Below are 13183 nucleotides of genomic sequence, written 5' to 3'. Positions count from 1 at the left end.
CTCATGTTGAGCCAGAAACTCTTTTGATTTAATTTCAACCCATTGGTTCTGGTCCTACCTTCCGGGGCCAGAGAAAACAATTCCACCCCATCTTCTATAGGACAGCCCTTCAAGTACTAGAAGATGGTGATCCTATCACCTCTCAGCTGCCTCCTCTCCAGGCTAAACAGGCCCAGCTCCTTCAACCTTTCCTCATAGGACTTGGTCTCCAGACCCCTCACCATCTTCGTCGCCCTCCTCTGGACCTGTTCCAGCTTGTCTATATCCTTCTGAAAATGTGGTGCCCAAAACTGAACACAAGACTCCATTTGAGTTCCTACCAGAGCAGAGTAAAGCGATACCATCACATCACGTGATCTGGACACTAGACTTCTGTTGGTACAGCCCAAAATTGCATTTGCCTTTTTAGCCACCGCATCACACCGTTGACTCATGTTCAGCGTATGATCCACTAACACCCCGAGATCCTTTTCGCACACCTACTGCTAAGAGAAGTCTCCCCCATCCTATAACCATGCATTGGATTTTTCCTACCTAAATGCAGAACTTTACATTTATCCCTGTTAAAATTCATTTGATTGATTTTAGCCCAGTTTTCCAGCCTGTCAAGATCGTCCTGTATCCTGTTTCTGTCTTCTTCTGTGTTTGCAACCCCTCCCAATAAACAGATGTAATAAATAGACGTATCTTCTGGGCATGAAGCAGGGATCACTAGGGTGGGGGGGGAGGTGTTTGTGAATTCCCTGCATTGTCCCAGGGGTTGGACTAGATGACCTTGGAGATCCCTTCCAACTCTAGGATTCTATTCATTGAATTACCACTCAAGATACAGGTACCTGAGCGGGACAGATGATTTCAAGTGAGGCCTCTTAATTATAACTTTGCCTTGAGTCGTGGCCATTAATTAGAAAACAATCCCAACTTGGTTCTGAATCTACCGAGTAATTGTCACATTATTTCAATGTCCGGAGCAAGTGTGTAATAACTATGCTTGACCACTGAAAAAGGCCATAGAGTTGAAACACTTTTGGCCAGAGTCACGCACGATCTATGTTTGAGATAACTGCATGCTTTTAATCCGTATAGAGGCTACGTTTGGGCCTGTAATTGCTTTTAAATCCTTTTGTAATAAATAGATGTATTCTTTTGTATATTTGATAAATATTTACATCTTATATTCAGTTTAAATACTGGGCTCTTTAAGCTGGATTCATTAAACCTTCAACAATTCTCCAAACTGAAGAGCCCCAAATGCTTAAGCCTTTCTTCATACGGGAAGAAGAGGAAGAGGAAGAAGAAGACGACGACGACATTGGATTTATATCCTGCCCTCCACTCCAAATCTCAGAGTCTTAGAGCGGCTCACAATCTCCTTCATCTTCCTCCCCCACAACAGACACCCTGTGAAGTGGCTGGGGCTGAGAGAGCTCTCGCAGAAGCTGCCCTTTCAAGGACAGCTCTGCAAGAGCTACGGCTGACCCAAGGCCATTCCGGCAGCTGCAAGCGGAGGAGTGGGGAATCAAACCCGGTTCTCCCAGATAAGAGTCCATGCACTACACTGTGTAGTGTTCCAACCCTTGAATCATTCTAGCTGCCCAACCCAGCATTGTTAACCGGAGGTCGAGGAAGTGAGGAAATGTTGACCGGGGTCCAGGGAGATGGCTTTGGCCCCTTGCCCCATAGAAACCTACAACTGGTTTCGCAGCTGCTGTTTTCTGGCCTAACCGAGTCCCTATAGGGATGCCTTAGTTATAAGGCAGGTGCATGCTGATTTTCCTCCTAGACGTCTGGCCTCACCCTCACCTGCAGAGTCCAGGAAAAGCAGCACTGGTCACCTGGCTGGAAGGTGCTGACTTTTGACTGACGAGAGCCCAAAATAATCCGCCAGTCCCTTGTGAGGAAATGCCCCAGCTGTGCCGGTCACCCTTTCCTATTAGCAATTCTCTCCACTCGTTTTTCCGGAACTGCTGTTTCAGCGCTGCTACGCCTTCGTGGCTCCAGGTGATAAAAATTCAGTGCAGTCAAGATGCGGGATGTGTGTGTGTGTGTGTGTGTGGTGGGAGGGGTGTTTGGAGCAAAGCAACCAACACGGATTCCTGTCCAGGGCACTCCCAGCATGAAACTGCTGCTTTCTGCACAGCTGACTCGGGACAAATATCTTTCAGGGGCTTCTCTCCGCTACAAATCGCTCCATGAGATCAGGTCTTGCAGAAGAAATGAGCTCGCAGGAAACAAAATAGGCTGAAGAGACTGGGAGGCATTCAAGGAATCTGACCGTCCAGTAGCCATGCACTACTCTTATTCATTCATTCATTCATTCATTCATTCATTCATTCATTCATTCATTCATTTATTTGTCTTAGAATAATAATAATAATAATAATAATAATAGATTTTATTTGTATCCCGCCCTCCCCGCCTATTTATATCTTGCCCTCTCTGCTAGCGCAGCAGTCCCCAACCTTTTTGGCACTAGGGACCGGTTCTGTGGAAGACAGTTTTTCCACAGGGGGGTGGGTGTGTGTGATGTTTTTGGATGATACAATTGTGCACTTTATTTCTATTAGTTTGGGGTAGTGGTTAAGTGTGTGGATTCTTATCTGGGAGAACCGGGTTTGATTCCCCGCTCCTCCACTTGCACCTGCTAGCATGGCCTTGGGTCAGCCAGAGCTCTGGCAGAGGTTGTCCTTGAAAGGGCAGCTGCTGCGAGAGCCCTCTCAGCCCCACCCATCTCACAAGGTGTCTGTTGTGGGGGAGGAAGGGAAAGGAGATTGTGAGCCGCTCTGAGACTCTTTGGAGTGGGGGGCAGGATATAAATCCAGTATCTTCTTTACTTGCAGCTGCCGGAATGGCCTTAGGTCAGCCATAGCTCTAATAGAGAGCCAATTTGATGTAGTGGTTAAGTGCATGGACTCTTATCTGGGAGAACCGGGTTTGATTCCCCACTCCTCCACTTGCAGCTGCTGGAATGGCCTTGGGTCAGCCACAGCTCTCTTATCTGGGAGAACCGGGTTTGATTCCCCACTCCTCCACTTGCACCTGCTGGAATGGCTTTGGGTCAGCCAGAGCTCTGGCAGAGGTTGTCCTTGAAAGGGCAGCTGCTGCGAGAGCCCTCTCAGCCCCACCCATCTCACAAGGTGTCTGTTGTGGGGGAGGAAGGGAAAGGAGATTGTGAGCCGCTCTGAGACTCTTCGGAGTGGGGGGCGGGATATAAATCCAGTATCTTCTTTACTTGCAGCTGCCGGAATGGCCTTAGGTCAGCCATAGCTCTAATAGAGAGCCAATTTGATGTAGTGGTTAAGTGCATGGACTCTTATCTGGGAGAACCGGGTTTGATTCCCCACTCCTCCACTTGCAGCTGCTGGAATGGCCTTGGGTCAGCCACAGCTCTCTTATCTGGGAGAACCGGGTTTGATTCCCCACTCCTCCACTTGCAGCTGCTGGAATGGCCTTGGGTCAGCCAGAGCTCTCTTATCTAGGAGAACCGGGTTTGATTCCCCACTCCTCCATTTGCAGCTGCTGGAATGGCCTTGGGTCAGCTATAGCTCTCTTATCTGGGAGAACCGGGTTTGATTCCCCACTCCTCCATTTGCAGCTGCTGGAATGGGCTTGGGTCAGCCATAGCTCTCTTATCTGGGAGAACAGGGTTTGATTCCCCACTCCTCCATTTGCAGCTGCTGGAATGGCCTTGGGTCAGCCAGAGCTCTCTTATCTGGGGGAACCGGGTTTGATTCCCCACTCCTCCACTTGCAGCTGCTGGAATGGCCTTGGGTCAGCCATAGCTCTCTTATCTGGGAGAACCGGGTTTGATTCCCCACTCCTCCACTTGCAGCTGCTGGAATGGCCTTGGGTCAGCCATAGCTGTCTTATCTGGGAGAACAGGGTTTGATTCCCCACTCCTCCACTTGCAGCTGCTGGAATGGCCTTGAGTCAGCCATAACTATCTCAGGAGTTGTCCTTGAAAGGGCAGCTGATGTGAGAGTCCTCTCAGGCTCACCCACCTCACAGGGTGTCTGTTTTGGTGAGGGGGAAGACATAGGAGATTGTAAGCCACTCTGAGTCTCTGATTCAGAGAGAAGGCCGGGGTATAAATCTCCTTCCTTCCTTCCTTCCTTCCTTCCTTCCTTCCTTCCTTCCTTCCTTCCTTCCTTCCTTCCTTCCTTCCTTCCTTCCTTCCTTCCTTCCTTCCTTCCTTCCTTCCTTCCTTCCTTCCTTCCTTCCTCCCTCCCTCCCTCCTTGAATCCACCCTGAGCCCTTATGGGAAAGGGCAGAATACAAATCCACAGAAATCAATCAATTAATCAATCAATCAATCTACGGTCTTCTTCTTCTTCCTCTGCTCAGCAACGCTGGACAACTATGGTGGTCTACCCATCCAAGTACTAATCAGAGCTGACCCTGTTCAGCTTCCTAGATCTGATACAATTGGGCTAGCCTGGGCCGCCCAGCTCAAGTTTCAGAAGGATTAACTCCGATGATAGACGCAAAATGCTTTGCAGACTTCTTATTAAAGCCTCCAGCTAACAGTTTATTACCAGCCACCCTCAAGGCTGCAGGGACTTTCTGTTGCTCCTTTTGGAAACTTTGCCTTTTTGAGCTGATTAATTATGGATGGCGACCAAATGAGAAAGATCGGCCTCCGCGGCAGAGCAATAAATCTGTAATATTTTTTTTGCTTTCATTTATTATAAATACCAGCCCTTCCCCACCAAAGAGACCTTCGTTACATTATGGAGATCAGTCGAAGCCATGCAGGGATCTCATGGGCACCCTCTCAGCGACGCCTGGTTTTGGTTTTTTGTTTTAAATCCTTTAAAAAAAATCTGCCCAAAATAAACAGGCCTCTGAATGGGGCTATTTAAGGTCAAGGGAATACCCTGGCTTCAGAGGTGAGCTGTTGGGTCCTGCTGGGGTTTGCACTTCCGGAGGTTTGGGGGTGGGAATTCTTGAGGTTTGGGGGTGATTAACACGTGGAATTCACTGCCACAGGAGATGGGTGCAAGCATAGAAAACTCCAGAGCCAGTGCTCCAGAGCCCCTGTATAAATCGGTGGTGCGGTCTCATTTGGAATACTGTGTGCAATTCTGGTCACCGCACCTCAAAAAGGATATTATAGCATTGGGGAAAGTGCCGAAAAGGGCAACTAGAATGATTACAGGTTTGGAACACTTTCCCTATAAAGAAAGGTTAAAACTCAATGCACTCAATGCACAGCAGCCAAGAAGGTCAGAGCGCCTGCTCCGGCTGCAATGCCACTGAGGATGTTCTCCGCAGCTGAGAACGAAACGTCTGGAAGAAAAACTTTCTCCAGTAGAACACGGCACTTGAGCCCGAGAGATTCTACAAACCCTAATGATGTTACCAGCCGTGAAAACCTGAAATCTTTGATAAAGATTAAAACGCTTGGGGCTCTTTAGCTTGGAGAAACATCGACTGCGGGGTGACATGAGAGAGGTTTACAAGATAATGCATGGGATGGAGAAGGTAGAGAAAGAAGTACTTTTCTCCCTTTTTCACAATACAAGAACTCGTGGGCATTCAATGAAATTGCTGAGCAGTCGGGTTAGAACGGATAAAAGGAGGTACTTCTTCACCTAAACGGTGGTGCTTTCTTTGTGTGTTGATGAGTGGGAAACGTCTCTTAGAAGAAGGAAAGTGAAACAGTATTACAGGCAGCTTTACTAGGCTTCCCAATCCCCAGGTCCCAGCGAGGGATCCCCCATTTTTTACAGGCTTCCCCCCACCCCCAGCCAGCTGGGGAAGCCCTGCGCCCACAGTCATCATGTAGTTTTAGAGCTCCTGCCGCTTTAGAAACCTGCAAACAGGTCCGTTTTTAAAATGTGTGCCTTGAAGGCTGAGCAGGAAACAGGAAGGGCTTCATGGGAAAGGGTCAGTAACAGTTTCGTCGGAGAACGGCCCCTCCCTTTCTCTTGCTTTCGTTTTCAGAGCAAGTAAAGTTCTGCAGGAACAAGACCCGGTAAGTATTTGTGTGAGAGATTCCCATAGGGAATAATGGGGAATTGATCTGCAGGTATTGGGGGCTCTGGGGGGGCTATGTTTTGAGGTAGAGGCACCAAATTTTTAGTATAGCAGCTAGTGCCTCTCCCCAAAGTACCCCCCAAGTTTCAAAACGATTGGACCAGGGGGTCCAATTCTATGAGCCCCAAAAGATGGTGCCCCTATCCTTCATGATTTCCTATGGAAGAAAAGCATTTAAAAAGGTGTGCTGTCCCTTTAATTGTGATGGCCAGAACTCCCCTGGAGTTCAATGATGCTTGTCACACCCTTTTTCCTTGCTCCGCCCCCAAAGTCTCCTGGCTCCGCCCCCAAAGTCCCCAGATATGTCTTGAATTGGACTTGGCAACCCTAAGCTTTACCATTAGAGGCTGCGAAAACCCTCTGAATTTAAGAGTGCTTTAAAAAGATGGACATTTTAATAGAACACCTGCAAAAGAAGAAACATTTTTGAAGAACTAAAATCATCTGCACTTGAAGTCCGGTCAACAGTGGCGCTTTATTCTTCCCACGGAGCCGGGTGAGTAGTGAATCGTTTTGAAACTTTGGGGGTATTTTGGGGAGAGGGACTGGATGCTATGCTGCAAATACGGTGCATCTACCTCAAAATATAGCTCCATCCCCAATGTCTCTGGGCTCCACCCCAATGTCTCCCAGATATTTCTTGAATTGGACTTGGCAACCATAACCGTAACGTTGCCACCCCCAATGTCTCCTGGCTCCACCCCCAATGTCTCCTGGCTCCACCCCCAAAGTCCCCAGATATTTCTTGAATTGGACTTGGCAACCGTAACGTTGCCACCCCCAATGTCTCCTGGCTCCACCCCCAATGTCTCCTGGCTCCACCCCCAATGTCTCCTGGCTCCACCCCCAAAGTCCCCAGATATTTCTTGAATTGGACTTGGCAACCATAACCGTGACGTTGCCACCCCCAATGTCTCCTGGCTCCACCCCCAAAGTCCCCAGATATTTCTTGAATTGGACTTGGCAACCGTAACGTTGCCACCCCCAATGTCTCCTGGCTCCACCCCCAATGTCTCCAGGCTCCACCCCCAAAGTCCCCAGATATTTCTTGAATTGGACTTGGCAACCATAACCGTAACGTTGCCACCCCCAATGTCTCCTGGCTCCACCCCCAAAGTCCCCAGATAGTTCTTGAATTGGACTTGGCAACCGTAACGTTCTGCCACGTTTCAAAGTTTCAAAAGGATTGGACCAGGGGGTCCAATTCTATGAGTCCCCAAAGAAGGTCCCCCTATCCTTCATTATTTCCTATGGAAGGAAGGCTTTTAAGTTTCCGGTTGGCACTGGCGCTTTCTTCTTCCCGCGGAGCCGGGTGAATAGTCCCTGAGCGCTTGAAGTCTGACTCTGAAACTGACATGATGAACTGAAAGGACGGTGCAAACTTGTTCTCGTGCACATTTGCCTTGTCTTTTGGAATTTATCGTGATATCAGTGATTATATTGTTTAAGAGGCAGTTGACGAATCACATCTATATATTTTTGAAATAATTGTCAGTCTTTTTCGTTATTTTCCCACAGTTTTTTGCGGCTTTGTATTAAATCCCCAGGCGGGGGGAGGGAATCCCCCAGTTTGGAGGCCCCTCCCCCCGCTTCAGGGTCATCAGAAAGCAAGGGGGGGGGAAATGTCTGCTGGGCACTCCATTATTCCCCATGGAGAATGATTCCCATAAGGAATAATGGAGAATTGATCCGCAAGTATCTGGGGCTCTGGGAGAGCTATATTTTGAGGTAGATGCACCATATTTGCAGCATAGCATCCAGTCCCTCTTCCCAAAATACCCCCAAAGTTTCAAAATGATTGGACCAGGGGGTCCGATTCTATGAGCCCCCAAAGAAGGTGCCCCTGTCCATTATTTCCAATGGAGGGAAGGCATTTAAAAGGTGTCCGGTCCCTTGAAATGTGAGGGCCAGAACTCCCTTTGGAGTTCAATGATGCTTGTCACAAGCTTGCTCCTGGCGCCACCCCAAAGTCTCCTGGCCCCACCCCCAAAGTCTCCTGGCTCCATCCCCAATGTCTCCGGGCTCCACCCCCCAATGTCTCCTGGCTCCACCCCCAATGTCTCCTGGCTCCACCCCAATGTCTCCGGGCTCCACCCCCCAATGTCTCCCGGCTCCACCCCCAACGTCTCGCGGCTCCACCCTCAATGTCTCCCGGCTCCACCCCAATGTCTCCCGGCTCCACCCCCAATGTCTCCCGGCTCCACCCCCAATGTCCCCCAGCTCCACTCCCAATGTTTCCTGGCTCCACCCCCAAAGTCCCCAGATATTTCTTGAATTGGACTTGGCAACCGTAACGTTCTGCCACGCCAGGAGGGCTCCTGGTTGCCAAGGCCCTGCGGGTCCCAGTGCGAGCAAAAAACGTGACTTTCTTCCCGTCTCTTGGAGTGAGGATCTCAGCGAAGGAGAGCAGGCAGGTGAAAGGAACGGCACAGCCCCGGCTAATTGGGATGATGGATCGCCCTGAGAGAGGCATTTCTCATTTCTGCAGATTCGGAAGATTTGTCAAGAAGAAGAAGAAGGACGAATCGAACGACGCGCTTAATTTCCAGCTTTCCACCCCCGCCCCCTTGCCTCCTTCAAGACTCTAATAATTGGATTCGGAACGCCAAAGCTATTGTGGAAACGTCCAGCGGCTGGAGACGGGGAGGTGTTTGGGGGTGCCGCTGGTTAGATGAGTCTGGAAATGAATTTTGGGCTGGCCGCTGAAAGACTGATAAGCTTCCAAAGCAGGGTTGCCAGCCTCCAGGCAGGGCCTGGAGATCTCCCGCTTTGACAACTGATCAGCTGGCAGAGATCCGCTCCCCTGGAGGAAAGGGCTGCTTGGAAGCGTGGGCTCTGTGTAGGGTTGCCAATCCCCAGGTGGGGGCAGGGGATCCCCCAGTTTGGAGGCCCTCCCCCCGCTTCAGGGTCGTCAGAAAGTGGGGGCAGGGGAGGGAAATGTCAGCTGGGAACTCGATTATTCCCTATGGAGACTTATTCCCATAGGAAAGTATGGAGAATTGATCTGCGGATATCTGGGGCTCTAGGGGGTCTGTTTAAGAGGTTGAGGCACCAAATTTTCAGTATAGCATCCAGTGCCTCTCCCCAAAGTACCCCCCAATTTTCAAAACGATTGGACCAGGAGGTCCAATTCTATGATCCCCCAAAGAAGGTGCCCCTATCCTTCATTGTTTCCTAAGGAAGGAAGGCATTTTAAAAGGTGTGCGGTCCCTTTAAATGTGATGGCCAGAACTCCCTTTGGAGTTCAATGATGCTTGTCACACCCTTGTTCCTGGCTCTGGCCCAATGTCTCCTGGCTCCACCCCCAATGTCTCCTGGCTCCACCCCCAATGTCTCCTGGCTCCATCCCCAAAGCCTGCTGGCTCCACCCCCAAAGTCCCCAGATATTTCTTGAATTGGACTTGGCAATCCTAACTCTGTGGCATTGGTCCCTGCTGAGGCCCTTCCCCTTCCCAAACCCCGCCCTCTCCCAGCTCACCCCCAAAGCCTCCAGGTATTTCCCAAGCCAGAACTGCTCCCTTGGAAGGACAGAACTCCCCTATTTAGTTCAACTTCCTTTGGACTAGGCTTTGTCGCAAGTAGGCACAGCCTTCAGCCGCTTCTCGCAGTTCAGAATCTGGGTGGAGAAGGGTGTTGTTCTGCACAACTTCTCATAAAGAGATCAAAAGACAGATTTCCTACGGTTTCTTTGGTTTTACCCTTCGGCAGCCTTCTCTCAATGCTGTTTTAACTGGAGCCACAGTACAGTGAATTCAATCACGGGTCAACGTGTACATGCTCAAGTTCGGAATCTGGGTGGAGACGGGAGTTGTTCTGCACAGCTTCTCATAAAGAGATCAAAAGACGGATTTCCTACGGTTTTGTTGGTTTTACCCTTCGTCAGCCTTCTCTCAATGCTGTTTTAACTGGAGCCACAGTACAACGAATTCAATCACGGGTCAACGTGTACATGCTCAAGGCTCTGCTACTGGCTCTAAATTGTGCACTAAATGTTTGTTTACACACTTTTTGTTGTGGAGGGGAAGGTAGAGGAGATTGTGACCGCTCTGAGACTCTGAGACTCTGAGATTCAGAGTATAGGGCAGGATATAAATCCAAAATCATCATCATCTTCTTCTTCTTCACAGGCTGTGGCAAATCAAATGCAAGACTGTGATCAGGCAGGCAAAAAGGGGCTATGAGGAGCATATTGCAAAAAACATAAAGACCAACAATAAAAATTTCTTCAAATATATTAGAAGCAGGAAACCAGCCATGGGGGCAGTGGGGCCCTTGAATGACCAAGGGGTCAAAGGATTACTGAAGGAGAATAGGGAAATGTCTGAGAAGCTGAATGCATTTTTTCCCTCTGTCTTCATTGTGGAAGATGAGAAGTGTTTGCCCGCTCCAGAACCACTAATTTTGGAAGGGGTATTGAAAGACCTAAGTCAGATTGAAGTGACAAGAGAGGAGGTCCTACAACTGATTAACGAATTAAAAACTTATAAGTCACCAGGTCTGGATGGCATACATCCAAGGGTTCTGAAGGAACTCAAAGGTGAACTTCCAGATCTCCTGTCAAAAAAATGTGATCTTTCATTGAAATCTGCCTCCGTTCCTGAGGATTGGAAGGTAGCAAATGTCACCCAAAGGGTTCCAGAGGAGATCCGGGAAATTACAGGCCAGTCAGTCTGACTTCAATACCGGGAAAGGTGGTGACGGCTACAAGCATAGACAGCTTCAAGAGGGGACTGAATAAAAATATGGAACAGAGGTCCGTCAGTGGCTATTAGCCACAGCATATTATTGGAACTGTCTGGGGCAGTGATGCTCTGTATTCTTGGTGCTTGGGGGGGGGGGGTGCAAAGTGGAAGGGCTTCTAGCCCCACTTGTAAACCTCCTGATGGCACTTGGGGGGGGGGGGTTTGGCCACTGTGTGACACAGAGTGTTGGATTGGATGGGCTATTGGCCTGATCCAACATGGCTTCTCTTATGTTCTTATGTGACACAGAGTGTTGGACTGGAGGGGCCATTGGCCTGATCCAACATGGCTTCTCTTATGTTCTTATGTCTGGGGCAGTGATGCTCTGTATTCTTGCTGCTTGGGGAGGTCACAGTGGGAGGGCTTCTAGTGTCCTGGCCCCACTGATGGACCTCCTGATGGCACTTGGTTTTTTTGGCCACTGTGTGACACAGAGTGTTGGACTGGATGGGTCATTGGCCTGATCCAACATGGCTTCTCTTATGTTCTTATGTCTAGGCCCTGGGGCAGTGATGCTCTGTATTCATGGTGCTTGGGGAGGGCACAGTGGTAGGGCTTCTAGTGTCCTGACCCCACTGGTGGACCTCCTGATGGCATCTGGATTTTTTTGGCCACTGTGAGACACAGAGTGTTGGACTGGAGGGGCCATTGGCCTGATCCATCATGGCTTCTCTTATGTTCTTATGTGACACAGAGTGTTGGACTGGATGGGCCATTCGCCTGATCCATCATGGCTTCTCTTATGTTCTTATGTGACACAGAGTGTTGGACTGGAGGGGCCACTGGCCTGATCCAACAGTGCTTCTCTTATGTTCTAATGTGACACAGAGTGTTGGACTGGAGGGGCCACTGGCCTGATCCAACAGGGCTTCTCTTATGTTCTTCTGTGACACAGAGTGTTGGACTGGAGGGCCACTGGCCTGATCCAACAGGGCTTCTCTTATGTTCTTCTGTGACACAGAGTGTTGGACTGGAGGGGCCACTGGCCTGATCCAACAGGGCTTCTCTTATGTTCTTATGTGACACAGAGTGTTGGACTGGAGGGGCCACTGGCCTGATCCAACAGGGCTTCTCTTATGTTCTTTTGTGACACAGAGTGTTGGACTGGAGGGGCCATTGGCCTGATCCAACAGGGCTTCTCTTATGTTCTTTTGTGACACAGAGTGTTGGACTGGATGGGCCATTGACCTGATCCAACATGGCTTCTCTTATGTTCTATAAAGATAGTACAAATGCAGATAACTTCCCATGATTTAGCTATCAAAAGCCCTCCATTGTAGGTGAAACTTTTTTGTAGTGTGAAAAAAGAAGGCAACAGGAGGGGGGAGGGAAAGAGAGAGGGAGGGTTTGATTCCAGAAAAATAGGAATGCTTGGCCAAGTCCTTTATCAAACTGTCAGGGGAGTGGATGCATTCGTCTCGGGGAAAACAAATGTTTACAGAGCAACAACGTTTTCTTGCTAATCGACCTGTTTAATATTCTGACTCGCGATTCATCTCGTAAGGGTGGGAAACATTACAATGTGATTTAAAGATTAAAAAAAATAGTCCAGATGTGTCAGTGAGATTTCTTTGCGCCTGTTCATCAACCAAAGGTTAACAAACATCCATTGATGCTTTTGCTAGCTACAGGCCCTGTGATTTAAGACCTTTGGGTGTTTCCAAACTTTTCAAAAAGCAAACTACTTTCCTCAGGATTAGTCAGGCAATCTTACAGCTTGCAAGGTTATTTTTTAAAAGCCGTCTTTGAGCATGTACAGAGTGTCTTCCTTAAACCAGAGTGACCCATAGCCCACCCTGCACTTCTGGGACTGGTGTGACACTGAAGACTCACAAGACTCTGACTCTGTATGGGGCAGTGATGCTCTGCACTCTTGGTGCTTTGCGGGGGGCAACAGTGGGAGGGTTTATAGTGTCCTGGTCCCACTGATGGACCTCCTGATGGCACCTGGGTTTTTTGGTCACTGTGTGACACAGAGTGTTGGACTGGAGGGGCCATTGGCCTGATCCAACATGGCCTCTCTTATGTTCTTACGTGACACAGAGTGTTGGACTGGATAGGCCTTTGGCCTGATCCAACATGGCTTCTCTTACGTGACGCAGAGTGTTGGACTGGATGGGCCATTGGCCTGATCCAACATGGGTTCTCTTATGTTCTTATGTGACACAGAGTGTTGGACTGGAGGGGCCACTGGCCTGATCCAACAGGGCTTCTCTTATGTGACACAGAGTGTTGGACTGGATGGGCCATTGGCCTGATCCAACATGGGTTCTCTTATGTTCTTATGTGACACAGAGTGTTGGACTGGATGGGCCATTGGCCTGATCCAACATGGCTTCTCTTATGTGACACAGAGTGTTGGACTGGATGGGCCATTGGCCTGATCCAACATGGGTTCTCTT

Source organism: Heteronotia binoei, chromosome 3 (assembly GCF_032191835.1).
Source record: "Heteronotia binoei isolate CCM8104 ecotype False Entrance Well chromosome 3, APGP_CSIRO_Hbin_v1, whole genome shotgun sequence".
Lineage (NCBI taxonomy): Eukaryota > Metazoa > Chordata > Lepidosauria > Squamata > Gekkonidae > Heteronotia > Heteronotia binoei.
The sequence above is the reverse complement of the archived record's forward strand: the minus strand, read 5'-3'. Positions refer to the sequence as shown.